General features: G+C 41.1%; 1 long non-coding RNA gene across 1 annotated transcript in view; it reads right to left on the bottom strand.

Moving 5' to 3' along the window:
* Positions 1-2,105: 2,105 nt before the first annotated feature.
* Positions 2,106-16,144, bottom strand: part of LOC112550494 — a 54,715-nt gene continuing 40,676 nt past the window's right edge. The window contains exons 2-3 of the long non-coding RNA XR_003094376.1: positions 8,362-8,458; positions 2,106-4,216 (exon numbers count right to left, since the gene is read on the bottom strand). This is a non-coding gene — a long non-coding RNA (uncharacterized LOC112550494). The remainder of the gene's footprint in view (positions 4,217-8,361; positions 8,459-16,144) is intronic.

The following is a 16,144-nucleotide window of genomic DNA, read 5'->3' as shown; positions in this document are numbered from 1 at the left end:
TTATGTGCTGTTAAAGCAAAAGATCTGAAAACAGGGGAGTCCAATTATCTACCGAATAATTAACAAATAATGGGTACCTGAGGGAATGAGGTAGTGTTACCAGATTTGCCCATTACTTTGTGGGGTGCTCATTTATTAGGGATAGGTTACTAGGGTCTTGGTAATTCTGTCAATGTGCTGCTTGTGTTACCTGTGTTTCTATACGGAGCTGTATATCTCCTTTCTGCAAGTCCTCGCCCCCAATGGAGCTATCTTGCAGGACTCAGTTTCAGTGGGGCTGGGTTCCTCCAGTCACCAAATCAGTCATACACACAAACACACACAAATTAACATGACACGCCTGACCTGGCCAGGTTGATCAGCGTGGACAGGCTGACACCCTCATATGCCAAGAATCAGTTCATCAGAGCAACAATAAACTGCAGTCAGACACAAGCACACAGGTGAACAGAATCCCTCTGAATCCGGCTCAGTGTCCAGCTGACACCCTCATGGGCCAGCATTCAGTTCATAGGGGCACGTCTGAGTTAAACTGGGTCAATCAGCCTGTACAAGCTGATCCCCTTATGTGTTTCAAACTCAGCACGTCCCAATCTTTGGCCTCTTGATGAGCAGACCCCACAATAATTTGGGCTTCACAGGGATCTTTAGCATAGGTAAAAGAAATTTTGGGGCTTCACAGGGATCTTTAGCTTAGGTAAAAGAAGCATTGCTGCAGAGCACGGGAGGAAAGAGAAGCAGAGAAGGAAAAATATACCCAGTTACTACCAGTTTGACTATAAAAGTTATTTATTGCTAAGCATATGAAATATATAATAGCACTAGTAGTAATAGACATGCAAAAGAAAAACAAACACAAACAATGACAATACTACCCTGGTTTCACTAAGTATTTGGGGAAACTTAGCTCAAGCTTAACTGATACAGTTCAGGTTCAGAAGTTTATGCCTAGAAAGAAGACAGAGAACGCTGGGATCTCACCTAGTCCACGGTACTCAGGCTGCAAAGCTGACAGGCACAGTCTGTAGCACAATCCTTGAAGAGAGAGATGATCTGTTCTTCCAGCGTCCCAAGAACGACAGGGGATGGTGTCAGCACAGGGGTTTTCTTCTTCTCCTTCTTTCCTCCTGCTTCTACTTCTTTTCCTTCCTTTTCCTCTTCCTCTTCTCCCTCTAGCAGCACACACACTTACAGATTTTTATACCCTCAGTTCAGCTGCTTTGAAGCACCCTCAGTAGTGTAAATCATTGTCTTTTCTATTGACAAGGGGTTATCTGGTTTGGACCATCTCAGGAAACTGATTGATAATCAGGAAACACTTAAGATTAGGGAGTAACCCAAATACTTGGGAGCCAGCTTGAGATTCCTATGGGTGGCAGATATACTGATGGGATATCTCATGGTTTCTTCAGGAACAATAGATAGCTTGCAGCATCAGGATTTTGGATTTTTACTTGTTGTGCACAAGCCTCAGCTTAGCATGACTTTTCCAGATCTTACTATAGTCTTTTAACAGACTTAAAACAATTATTGGGGTGCTCATAACCTTTTGTGGAGAGGACTCCCACCAGTCGTCTCGGGAAAGATATGACAACACCTGGGATTAGGGCTCCAGCAGGCTGGATGCTGTGATGAACCCTTAACCATTGTTCAAATGTTGCCCATACCCCCTCTGACTCGGTCTCTTGCCTCAGCATTCCCTAACCCGGCAACCGAGTTTCAGTCAATCAAGTTTAAATAGGCCTCCCATAGTGGGACCAGGGAATGTACGGCCCGAGATGCCTATTAAACTTAGAGGTGTGTGTGTGTGTCTGGGGGGGGGAAAGTCCTTTGTAAATTCAGATTAGAACTGGTCTGATAAATGCTGAGCTGGGTGTGTGTGAACATGGCTTGATTAACATTTGGAGCACAGATTCCCCATCATGCAGTGCTCTCCTGCTTCTCTGGTCCCAGAATTCACTGCAGTCTCTGCTTCAGGCTTTCTGTTCTCCCGTTTCTCATGTAAATGAATGGTCATCTTGTTCCATCTCAGATGCAAATGAGACCTAGGGCAGTTGTTTCACTCTGGTCACCCTTATCTTGAGGGTCTTAGGTGTGCCTCTCACTGCATCTTAATCAGTTTCATTTATGTAGAGGAGGGGAGGGAGGGGGAATTCTTTGTGAGTCAGACAGACTGCATCCTGTGCCAGGGTTGCCCAAGAACACAGAGCTGAGACGTAACAGTAGGCACTCTGCTGCTTGCAGATGCCATGACACAGGTTCTTAGCCAAGGCTGAGGAAAACAGCGCAACTCAGAAGAGGGTGATCCTAGGACAGCTCTTGAGCTGGGCTGGTGCCTTGATGTCAGTCTGGCCGGTTACAAGGCTACTCTAAACTAGGCTGCCTGCTGGTGATGCTAAAGAGTGAGGAAATCTTCGCCCACATACTGCAGAGAGCATGTGCATGTGTGTGAGACAGAGTGGCAGACATGACAGTTTTGTGTGCAAAGCAGCCTTAGCCCAAGGGAGACTTTGGGTCTGAGGCTGCACTTGTTAGCCCAATGAGTTGCAAGACTGCAGCATGAAAAAATAGGGTAGGGCAGGGCTCCTCCTCCGAAGACAAAATGATTAATTTAATCTATGAAGACAGGCTCAAAGGCAAGTTGTGCAGAGTAACTTTTCATCTTTTGAGACCTGGTAATACATGGCCTTCCTTAAAAGTCTTGCAAAAGAACAACTGTTGAGTGATAGAGTCTCCTGGCTTAACCATGCACATGGGTGTTTTGAGACACCTTAACATTAACAGGAGCTCTATATGGGTATAGGCATAGCTCCTGCAATTACCGACTCAGAGAATCTCACCACAGGACTCAGACTGGTGAGGAGCACACAGAAAGACCCCAGGTACCCCAGGTAGATACACTAGACTAAAGTGGCTGTTGACTCAGAAAGCTGTGGAAAGATGGGCAGAAGCTGCTGCTGGAAGAGTTCCTTGCTTCTCTGGGTAATGAAATGTGCTTTGCACAATGTGCAAGATACGGTTCCGTGTTACTTTATTTTAAACAACATTTATAACAATGCTTTTCTCATGGGCGCCTCTAATTGCTCTTGCTGTCACTTATTTAATGTCTACTGTACTTACTGCTTCCTGAACTCTGACTTTATGGATCTAGAGGAAAAAGTGCTCCCAGAAGCCTGTGATCTTGGCATGACATCCACATCAGACTTTAAATTAGACACCTACAGTGAATGTTATATTGTTCAAAAATTCCACCTGGTGCTCTGCATAGTTTGGCGACATGCACTATAGGGGTTGTTGCAGAAGCTCACTGGCCCAAGAAAAAGTGCATCTGAAATTCAGAGTGCACAGATATTTTCAAAGCATTTCCAATGACAGATATTTGATACCATTCTCAGACGAAATACTCTGTCTCAAGCCTGCATTAACACCTATTTTTATTATTCTCATTACCAAAGCAAGAAAGTGCTCTCATTTGAAAGAATGACAGTTTGCATGTGAGGACATCACGGGTATTTTTGTTTGCTCTGCATTTTGTTCACAAGAAAATTTCTGTTGTGCCTTGCATCTGAGATATACTGCACATAGTACTCCCCCTTCCTGACTACCCAGAGGAGGCACACAATTTGCATGTCATACCCAGAAATATGTTGTACAGAAGATATTTATAGTGGAATTCATTCGAGTTTGGTAATAGGTTGAAATAACATTGGGGCTAGCTTTATAATATAGAACATTATGAGACATGGCATTCATTCCTCAGAGATGATTCAAGAAGTTTCCATTAGCTTACAGGATACAATGATCATTATTATTAATGGTAACTACATGCCTCCATTCATATCATGGTGATGTTACTATGTCTATTAAATAATCTCTAGGGATTTCCAGCAAGTGTTTAAATAACTTAGGTCACCTCTCTACAATGGCGCTCAAACACTCTGTACAGGATGCATTTAAATGATATATCAGAGATTAGTTCACTTCTGACTAGAGCACTCAAGACAACTGGTATCCAAAATATTGCACGTGTCCCAGTGTTGCTAATATCCACCGCAGAGGCAGCTTGAGCATCTGGGCTGCACCTTTTTCAGTCTAAACGGATGCATGATCCTGACTGTAACTGCCAGTCCACCAAGAGCTCAAGACAGAGTTAAGGTCCTGATGTTATTTTTGATCAGCCATATCAGGCAGCTTCCTGTTTCACCTTGCAGTAATTCTGAAACAAAAGCACAGATAAGAAATGCTGACCACCATCTCCACTTTACTAGGACAGCAACACACCTTAGCACAAAGGAAACCAGATTTTGGAGGCTAAACAAATGTTCAAGAGCCTGCTTTTTAAAGATCTTAGCCATGTATTTAACCCAACAAAAAGCAGCAGCTCAGTTTTACAAGCCTAATATCAATGCAATTGTTTTAATGAGTACAGTTTATTAGATCCCACCCAAGTTGTTATAGTGAAGAAGTTCTGGGGGAGAAGAGGAAAGCCTGCCCAAAAGAGACTCCACATGCCAGATTGACAATTATGTAAAACCAAAAATTGTTATTTGCGAGGCTCAAGCTTGCATATTTGGGCAAGCAGTGTGAAGCCACCAGGATTCAGAATTCCCTGCTGGAATTACCCTACCACATGCGCAGAGAGGACCTAGTGGAAGGGAATGAATAAAGGATTATCTTGGCTGCTCAGTGAAGATATCTATGCACTGGCTGTTCCTCCCAACAATATCTCAGTGTGGCTCAGTATCATTTCTGAGAGACAAAAGGATCTCCCAAAGGAGCACGAGTTAGCCAAAAAGCAGTGTTTACTTGCTACACTGCATATCAAGATGTAGTTTGGGATACTTATTGAAAGAGAGGTCATTTGAGGCAATCTCCTCAGATGCCCAGGCAAGGCAAATGAATGGATAATTGTCCTCCGTGTAAGCCTGACCCTCTTCTCCCATCAGGTGTTTTCAGTACAAGTGGAAATGGAGGTAGTAGAGTCACATGACCACTTACTTTTAAGCCATCCTACCTTTTGTGTTTTCCACTACAGCCTAGATAAAGATTGTGGGGAGGTAGCCAACCAAGATAGCCCATCCCCATCCTGCACCTCACAGGTCAGGACACTGTTAGAATACAAAATGCCTCCCTCTCTCCTTCCCACTGCCTTGCCCAGTGGTCCCCATCCCTGCTTGCTTCCTATTACTGTAGGGGGATTGGGGTATGGGGACAGAACCTGATCCTTGATGTATCAAGTCTGCTGTAGCATGCTAATTAACTAGCATGCTCAGCCAGCCTCTGCATCTCGTGTATCAGCATCCCTGCACTTCAAAATGGTGGCAGGGGTGCTTTAACTAACGCTCATTGAACAAACTTTAGTTAAGCACCCTTACTGCCATTTTGAAGCCCAGGGATGTCGATACCCAAAGATGCTGAGGATACTTTAATTAGAGCAGCTCTTGGAGCCACTCTAATTAAAGCTCCACCCCCAGAACATGTGTAAAAACATCTTGTATGATCTGGTCTACAAGCTAAACTAGGCAGCTCAGAATTGAAGGTGGCTGGCCCATGATGATACCCCCACCATGATAGAAAGGAGGCCAGCTGGAAGGAGCAGAACAGGTTGCGTAGGTACATGTTTAGGGGCGGTAACTCTGCCCATGCAGACTGGCCCCTTGTCACCACCAGCACATCATCTCCCTCCTCTGAGCCTAGTAAAAGGCTGTAGAAATACTGAAGCTCTTGGTTGCCCTGTTAAGGCCCCTGCCCTGCCTGAGGGAAAGCTGGCTCAATGATGCATCATGTGGGGTGGTCTTTGCTGCAGGGGCACTTCCCTTCCTAAAGGGACTTTGTGCTGCTTCAGGACTCATCTGGACTTCTTTTGCCACCTTGCCCTTCCTCCCATGGCTTCAGTGGGAGGTTAGCATAGTCTCCTCATCCCGTGACTAACTAGAAGGACATCCTGGCATTGATAAAGTATTATGCAAGGGGACAGAGAAGTTAGAGCAACACACACTGGCTTGCCCTGGAATTGCCCTCCCCTCTGGCATGGTATGTAACAGGCAAAGCCTTGCTGCTTTTCAGTCTCCTGGCCCAGGCTCACAGCACTGGGAAACAGCTGAGTGACATCAAGAGGGCATACCTGGGCCACCCCAAACAGCCCGGAGTGGGGTAGGGGGTTGCCCCATTCTGCAAGCCATACTTCCCAACAGACCATTGCCAGAGGCAGAAATGCCAAGGGGCATACAGAGCTCTGTGCCGGCTATGCACCAGCCTAGAATTTCTGAGGCCCCCTTCAAAGCCCTCCAACCCGTCAGCACCCCATTACACACTCGTGAAGGCACCAAATGACAGCCTACAGAGGAGGGAGTCCCAGGACCTCCAAGCAGCTACTGCTCCGTAGCTCAGGAGAAAGGGCAGGGGAATGGGCCCTTTTTGGGTCTGGCCACACTTCATGCCTACTCCACAATCCTGACTGCCCTCCCACTGGGCAGGACAAACCTCTCCTTAGCAGGGCTGGTAAGTGTCAGAGGCCCTAGTGAGGCAGCCCAGTCTGAGCGAATTGCCTCGGCAGCTGTACTTGTCTTGAGTCTCTGGCTAACAAGCTCTGCCCCAGCTAGTTAACTGGCTAGCTGACTGACATGGGAAGCCCTAAATAGTTACCAAACCCTTCAGACAAACAAGCTCAGCCTCAATGACAGTGTTGTACTAGCCAGAGGTATGTGGAGCACCTCAAGTTATTTACCTGGGACCGCTCTCTGGAGCATCAAGGTCAAGCATAACATATTTCCATTTTCCTGCTGCTGCCCTTCTCTCTTGCTCTCTATCTCTGTTGACCCTCCTAGCTAGATTTTTCTCTGTGCTTCTTCTTCTTCTTCCCTTTTGTGTAAATATGATTTCTGGGCAGGTTCTGCTGAAAGTGAATCTGTGCTGAAGCAAGCAGTAGTCATATCCAGAAGTTCCACATGTGGTCAGACCATAGTGCTGTTGCCAGGGAGGGGAAGAGTGCTCACTCATGGCCTGTTTCAGCTCTCTTGGGGCCTAGATCTACCTGTATGTCTGAGATCTCCTTCCCATCCTTAATACTTCACATACGAGCAATATGGTGGTCTATATGGAAGAGGCTGAAGAGGGATCTGGAGACAGCATGGAGCAGAGTAGTAGGGTGCTGGAATACAGCTACTGACTTCCATAGATACTCCAGTCCATACAGGGAGGTGACTATCGTGCTGCTGGAATCAGTGCTGAGTTCCTGTGGCTCTTTCCCCTGCAGGGCAGCAGCTCAAGCCCTTAGGTCCCTCCCTTGAGAGGACACTGGGCAGCAATTTCTGCAACAGGACTCTCTTGGCCTCTGTGTTGCCCAGAACACTGTGGCTGAGGCACTCTGGCCCAAGGGTAGGGGAGCTCCTATCTGAAAATCACATTTCTCTGGAAAACCTGGCACGGCTGACCCTGACACAAGCAGAAACTAATCGGATAGGAGCAGACAGCCGTGTTACTGCTTTCCTCCTGGGATTATGACCGAGACCATGCTTTGTGTAGAGATATCTGCAGTGCCTTCCCATGAATCAAAGTGAAACATCATTAGGGGACTGACAAACATTCAAATTACTTATTGGCAGAAATAGGTTTAAAAATAGTTTTTTATGATAAACAAACTAACCTCATACAGGAAGTGAGCAAATGCTAAAAACCAGTATGTTGTAAGCTAGCCAGTAAAAGTACAAATTTGTTGTGCACAAAAGCACTAATCTCTCTTTCTTTTCTCTCTCCCTCCCCCCCTTATTTTTATAATTTTTTGCTTTCCATCCAATGCCACTGATAGAATTTAACAAAGAAGTGGATAATTCCAGTACAAAATGATTTGAGAATAAGACCTCTGTTAGTATTTGAGTAGGAGGCTACAGTTCTTTGGTTGTTCCATGAAGCAGGTTTTTTGCAGAATGGTCAGTTGTAAAACGCAAACACAGGATAATAAAATCTGAAACTGCCCCTACCAGAGACACCAGGATGTTTATCCTCTTTACAGCAGCAGAAGCCACAATTATACCTGATCACCAAGGATAAGCAGAGGAATATGCTAATAATATCTGTTCATTTTGGGAATAAGCTGGGGCCCCACTATCATAATATATAAGCAACAAATATAATCATGTAGGATGATGTTGATCTCTTCACAGAAAGCTCTGCTTTTTTGGCTTTCCCAGGTTCAAAAGTTTTAGCTGATTGCCTGCCTTCAGTTCCTGTAGGAAGGTTTTGCAATAGCCACACATAAGGAATTACAGGAAAAATAAAACAAATCTGTCAAAATCTAAACAAAACAGGGGGCAAGATTGTGCATATAAACAGGATTGTACATATAAAGCAAATTAAACTTACTCCCAAGTGATACACGTTGGATATTCTCCTACTCCTGTCCCCAGGTTCTTACAAAGACAGTCATCAAGCTAGGTATCCACCATAAAATTCTGTAATCCTATATGAAAAGAAGTAGTAGAAAAATAGAAATATCTTAGCATGAAAGGAAGGGCCACTTAGAATTTCAACCGATCTATTCAAGTAATAATAGTATTTGGTCATCTGCACACAAATCTTAAAATAGAACCAAACTGCAATTCAAAATAATGTTTTAATTGTGAACCCAATATTTTAGCATGTTTGGACTTCAAAAGGTATTTGCTACTGCTACTGCAAAGGTTAAACATTTTTCCTACCGAAACTTAAGTGTGGGTTGTGAAAGAACATGTTAATATACAAAATTTCCCCAGGGCTGCTCTTGTATTATCACCAAAGCCATCAAGTTTCAGTTTGAGTTATTTGTATTTATTTATAAAAACAAAGATTAAATAAGTAGAACAAAAACAAAAACCTCATCCTAATTTCTGTTCTAAACCTGATTTATTAAGACAAGGAACACTACATTTTAGCAGATAAAAAGATTTTCTTGCTTTCAGAAAATAAGTTACAGGATTTACAGAGCTGGGAACACTGTATTCACAAAGCTTAATATGTCTTATAAGGAAAACTGCCATGGGTATGAACACTGAATCATGTTAGATCCCGTCCTATTCCTTCTTTCTTATGAAACAAAATATATACATTTAACATGAAAATTCGTTCACTACTTTTTTAAAGAGGTTTGATTAAAGAGACATGCAAGTACACAGAAATTATTCACTGGCACAACTACACTTCGCAAGCAATAAAACAAATGTAATCAAAACTAGTCAGATTCAAAGGTTGCTGCTTGAACAAAACTCTTTTTAGCAATTAAAAAAAAATCAAAGGAAAATACAAAGAGCAGGACATTGCACTTCATTTTAGACACAGATGCTAGCTTTATCATAACTTTCCAGCAGATGAAGCAGAGCTTTTAAATTATATTTGTAACATGTGAATGTCAGTAGCATTTGCCTTCAGACAGGCAGCCTAACAATTTCATTTAGAAATGTTTTAATCACAAAGCACCTGATAAAGACATTTTCTTTTCATGTGTTTTTATTTTCATCGTTACAGAATGAGTTAAAAACACACAAAAAAGAACTTTAGTGGTCTTGTAGTCTTTAACGTGTTGTTTTTCTATACATTTTATGTTGTTGGCTTTTGTTATCAGTAGCATCTGCAATTGTGGCCAATTCTGTCATGCTGTAGGGCAGACAGACATCTTGTTCCCAAACTGTTTGCAACCTTTGAGCTATGGTACAGTATCAACTACAGTTTAGAGAAAAGCCACAGCACAATGAGAAAAGAAGTGTAAATTTAATCCAAAAGTAACCACTATACTGAGCTTTTTAAAAGGGCAAGCGAGATATTAAAATCTTTGTGTGTCTGAGGCTAAATTCAGACCACTCTTCAAAGTCTAGAAAATATCAGTGGTCTTCTTTAGCATATTGTTTGTTTCAAATTTCCTGCATATCCCCATTTTGCCAGTTGTCACAACTATTGGTACTTTAGAAGATCTTTATTTGGATGCTTAAACATACTTTTCACCAGCTATTTTTCGAACTGTAATACCAAGCTGTAATACCAAGACTACTGAGACCTCATTTGGTAAATGCCATGTGAATGAAATCAGTTAAGCGGTTATTTACCACTGAAAATAAATGACACCAACATAGTGCATATTGGATATTAATATCGAAACCAAACAGCAAACTTATACCACAGATTCACGGTATTTAAAAATAAAATGAAAGTAATTCAAGTCAAATACAAACTTTTACCATACATTTTTCACAGAATTTAAATGTAGAAACCAAATTAAATTGTTGTTAACCCACAGAAACTGATACGGCTTAATTTTTCATTTTGTTAGCTTAGCTTGTGCACCCAGATTGAGACAAAGCCAAACAACCATTTTCCAGAACTCAGAAAGGATTGCGTCTGGAAAACGATGAGTTTATCTAGTGCTGCAGTAGAGACAACTACTGTAAAAGCTTAATTCCAGGCTAGGCAATATCTGAAATAGTAACAAGTCTTCTCAGCCTTTCAAAGCACTAGCATCTCCCACACAGATACACTTTGTCTCAGATTGAATCAAGGAGAAATGACACATTCTGAAACCATTCTGTAAAGCTCCCCTTTCCTGACAATTGTGTTGCATTCAGAATCAAATTTGAAGTGTTTCTGAAAAGTTCAAACGGTTTCTAAAAATGGACACGCAAAAACAACCCAGACATATTTTATAGCATTCACAATAATTTCCTTTCATTCGAAGTGAGACACTATTCCTCAGCATTTAACGTAGAAAGAAGTCTATTATAAACCTAACCATTACTGTTAAAAAACAACACCCTTTTTCATATAAAATGTACTACCAAATCCTTAGTTCTGTCTTATCATTCCCCATTTACCCCTGAAATCCCAGTGTAATAGTTATCAGTTTTTTGTTTAAAAATTGTATACAGTTCTCCAATATTCTCTCCACTTCCTGTGACAAAGCAAAGCATATTTAATTTGAAATTTAATCTTCTTCTATCAATCCTTGATAATGACCAAAGAACACACAGAAACAAATTACCAAAATTTTACTAGTCAAATAAAACTGATGCCGTCTGATTTCTGTGCTACTTTTTGTAAAGTCATTTCATTTAGAACAGCAATGAACCAGCATTTCAGTTTCTAAAGTAATTTAAGAAATAATCAAAGAAAAGTGTAAGATAATCAGGCAAGCCTATTTGAATACTGAATGCAATGAACTGAATGTTTTAAAACTACTGTCTTAATTTAATCTTTTTATTTCTCTAAGACTGCATTGCATGCTTCTACCTAATCAAACTTCCCTTGAGGTAATTATGATAAAAATAGAGTTTTAAATCACTCCTGAAATGTATAGAGTTAATCTAAACTCAAATTTTGACTCATCCATTTCTATGATGCATGATTACATATAGTCTGTTGTACTAATATTTGCCACTCACTTGAAAAGAATATTAGCCCACTCGCAAGATTTAGGAAATCATTTTAATTTGAGTCATGTGGAAACAGTGAAACATGACACTACCTTGAAAGCAGGGTATGCATAAAAGAGCACTTCACTTTAAAACACACGGTTCACCACATGTGAAGAATCCAGAATACTGGATATTTTCAAACACAGTGAATTAGAACATTTCAAGGGAACAAATTTCTTGATAGCACAGTAGCTTAGCTACCTAAAGCTTGCAAATAGGCATTATTTTGCTGCTGTATAAATTGTTTTGGGGATTAAGATTAAAGGAAAACTTTTAAGGGAAAAAGGAGCCTAATATGTGATCTAAATAACTTTGATCTCTTACATGTTCAGAGCACACATATTTTGAGTATAAACAGTTGCTAGAGATACTGTTGAGATACAGTCCCTCCTTTAAATGCATCGAAGCAATTGTTCTGACTGTCCTGTACAGTAACCTCAGTGATGGCTTAATTCCACTGCAGCCGTAAAATATAACAGCTGTCCTGAAAATGAAACACATCTGGAAAATTGTACAAGGAGTTTCACAAAGTTTTAGAAATTTCTTCTATATAAAATTAACCTAAAAATTATATATTAGTAATGTGCTAAATATCTGGACATGTTTTGATGAATTAAGTCTTGAAATGAATACTTGATAAAATTCACATCTTGAACTCAGGCTATGGTGGCTGGGTTTTTTTTGTAGCCAAATACACTAATAAAATTGGTAGTAGGTGCTGGTTAACAATATAAACTATTAAGCAGCATACATCAAATAATTTCTTGGTTTGTGTCTGGGTGACAAAGATCATTCCTAATATTAAATATTCCCTCTTTGTTTGTGGCACACCTTAATGTTCCTTGTCTGTTGAAATGTTTTGCTAAATTCAGTTTGTAACTGTTGACTCTCAGGTATAGGATGCCAATGTTTTCATCAAAGCTAGCTGAAAACAAAACTGAGAAACATCTTGTGGTTTTACAAAATGTATTTACATAAAAATATATTTTAAAAAAGTTTTGGTTATTGTGAGAGAAGTCATTTATGGCATGTGATGTACCTGACATTTAAAAGGGTTTATCATGTATGTCAGATTCACACATTACCTACATTTATCTTTAGATGAAATTCTACTGAAAGAGTTTTTATCAGACAAGCTTTGCCTGTTTTAAATTTGAAAGATTTTCTGTATTTGCTCTGTATTTCTCTGCCTAAACAATATTTTAACAAATAGACATGGATTACAAGAGGAAATCTACACCAAGGCGGAGACCACCAAGTTAACCACAGGGCATAAATTATGGGAAAATACAGAGAATCAGCAGAATGTTAATATATATGGAGTAGGACATGGCATGTGCCACTGGACAGTTGATTATTCATCTGGCCTTTGAAGAGACATGTTAGTGAATTAACATAATATTGCTTTACTTAAAATTATCTGAAAATTGACAGATAGAAGGAATACCCAATACTGAATGTGATGTAAACATTAAATCAAATATCTCCTTTAATGTTGTTTCAGAGAGCTAAATATGCATTTTAAATGTATCAACATAAAGTTGCTGTAGATGATAAACTGCATAAAAAACCACTGCTGTGTGCATTTTCCCTCAAAGATGAATCATATGACATGAGCTTAAAAAAATATATTCAATGTCGCTGAACACCAACACTCTTTTCCATCCCCTCATTAGGTCGTAAAAATTCTTAGCTGCCTATCAGTAATATCAGCTGCCATGTACATAGTCCATCGACTGCAGGACTTGCCAAGCAAGACTCAGGCCCCAATCCAGCAACTTGATGTCTGCAACCGTAGTCATTTGCCTTCCCAGAGGTTTGTGGGGATTTGTGAAGCTGCTAGCAAAAGCCCAATTTATCACATTGCAGGACCATGGCCCAACATTAGGCATGCACTTGTTTTAAGCCAGCAAGGAAAACTTCTTGACAAGAACAAAAAGCAATATTGTTATGCTAGCTAAAACTCTATTGCTTAAATTAGTTTGTATAGGAATAGAATCATAGCAAAGCCTATATAAATATACCATAAGCCTCCCCAATGTTTTTAGTGATGAAACAGAATCATAGCAGGATTAATTCCTCAACAACAAGAGGAGAGACCTGATAATGCAAGAACATGAAAAGAAAATAAATGGAACACCAGAGACAATCATTGGATATTAATTTCTTTTTAGGAACAAACCCTACAATGTTACTTGCACCCTACGGTGACAGTGATTCTTGCCCATTTGCACTATTTTTCTTAAGTACTTAATTTTCCCTCTGGGGCTTTCACTCACTGTTTTTCAGTTGCTTTACTTAAAGTGTTTGTCCCCATTATCCATGTTTTAGATATTCCTCAACAATTTAGTAAATTTTGCAGTTGAGCTCAGTGCCAGATTTAGGCTTAAGCTATTTAAGCTACAGTTTAGGGCCTCACAATATGAGGGAACTCTAAATAAGAAGGAAAACCTGACTCAATATCAAGTTTTATAATAATAAGCAATTGGTAAATAAAGGAGATAAAGGAGATATGGGAAAATTACTCTCTAAATATGGACATTTTCGTTCTAATATGACAAAATATACATATATTGGATTATTTTTATGGTATGGGGCCTCTTAAACAGAACATAGTTTAGGGCCTCAGCATGTCATAATCCGGCACTAGCTGAGCTGAAATATTATCTTGGGGTTTATTCTCTTGCCAATGCACAAGGGAACTCAGCTGCACAGAGACATGAGAAACCCCATTCTGTCATCTTCCTTGAGTATTTTGGCCCTGTTTAGAACTAACCCTTGCAGAAGTGCATGCTGATTAATAGCACTTTGGAGTTGGGAATGAAGCTGAACTAATGTATTCTTGCTTTAGGGGAAGCACAGCATGTGCAGTTAAGTGTCTGCATCGACATGTGCACACCATTTACTGTACAGTAAATTAGGCTTCTGCGCAGTTTCCTAGTACCAAGAAATACAGGTACTAGATTAACTGTGCATTAGCTATTGCACAGTAGCGCACATGTAGACAGCTGACCAGGAGCAAGTTGCTCCCTATCAGTGCAGACAGCAGAAGGCAGGGGGGAACTGTCCCGCTTGTGAGCCCTGTGCCAAGTGGGACTCACCTGACTCACCACAGGACAAGTGGAACTGTCTCGCTTGTGGAGCAGCTCTTGGCCAGCCCCATGTTGAGTGGGGCTTGCAGGTAGATGCCCCCCAAGTGGTACAGTTTCCCACTCCCCAGCCCAGGCCTGACCCCTCTGCCAGCCCAGGACTTGCACCCAGGGGAACTGGGAGGTCCCCCTGGCTGCTGCAGAGGGCAGAGCAGGGCTGGAGCAGCCCTGTAATGACCTGCTTCCATCAAGAACAAATCTGCATGTGTAGATGTGTTCCTGGCCACATGTTAATGTGCCTTAAGGTACTGCAGAGTAACCTTAATGTGCATTAATTGCATGTGTAGATACACCCACTATATCATATGACTCCTAGATGTAAAGATCAGAAGGGATCAGTATAAACATTCAGTCTGACTTCTGTAACACAGACAAGAGAATTTTACCTAGTGATTTTTGCAGCAAGTATGTAATGCAGTATAACAGATGCAATAAAATCCACCCCCTTCCCTCAACATTCACTGGCTTTAAATTGAAGGTTTGTCTACATGTGGCACATCTACATGTGAGACATTTACTATGGAGCTGCCTAATTAGCTCCACAATAAAGTCTCAGCATCTACACATGAGGCCCTATTAGGTCACAACTAATGAACTCTGTCATAGGTTAGTACTTGTAAACAAAAGTACTATCCTATAGTGGCATTATTTAGTGCACAGATGCTGACAGGGCTGGCTGGGGCATGAAGGTGCTCCAGTGAAGGGACTGCCTGCCAGCTAGTCCCTCACTGAAGCACCCTTGTACCCCAACCTCCCCTCCACTGCACATTGAGCCAGGTTGGAGCAGTCCTAGGCTGGCAAGCTGACCCCCTGGACCCTTGCCAGCTGGGGCTCCTCTGACCTGGCTCAACGTATTGTGGTCCTGGGTGCACATGTAAACAAGACAGCTGAGAGCAACAAACTTTAGTGCGATATGCGCCAGAGTTTATTGTGTTGCATTAATTTCATGTGTAGATGTGCCCATGGAGATTTTAGTGCACAGTAAAGGAGAGTAAAGGAGATTTACAGCTCACTAGCCACTGCAGTAATTCCTGTGCAGACACCCTTAGGACCAGATTGTATTCCACTTATTAGGTGCATAAGTGGACTTGGATGCTTACATGTGATTCTATTCCGCTTTGCTCAGGTCAAATAATTAATACAAAAGGTAGGTACAACTTCTTCCTCCTTGCTGCTTTTTTGTGATTCAGTCGAAAGGGTCAAGTGACCATGTGTTACAAGAATAGATGCATTAATGGATTTTCAGGGACTTCAGGGTGGAACAGAATCACACTTAGGTGCCTAAATTTACTCCCCACCACACATAGAATAAAACTTGGCTTTTAGCACAACAAGGCTGTCTTTGTCCAAAGTAGTTTACTTGATTTGAAAGTGGAATAAGCCACCTCACAATAAGGGCTCATCCACATAGTGACATTTGGGAAAATTAATCTGTGTTAACAAAAAAATATATGTAAATGTAAAGTAGAAATGAAATAAACTATAGGAAATGAATAAGAATGTCTCTGGGCTTTAATGAAGTTTAAACAATCTGCTTTAAAAGCTAATTCAAATTCATTT

This window comes from Alligator sinensis, unplaced genomic scaffold, assembly GCF_000455745.1.
Source record: "Alligator sinensis unplaced genomic scaffold, ASM45574v1 scaffold794_1, whole genome shotgun sequence".
Taxonomy (NCBI): Eukaryota; Metazoa; Chordata; order Crocodylia; family Alligatoridae; genus Alligator; species Alligator sinensis.
This window is presented reverse-complemented; position numbering and strand designations above follow the sequence as displayed.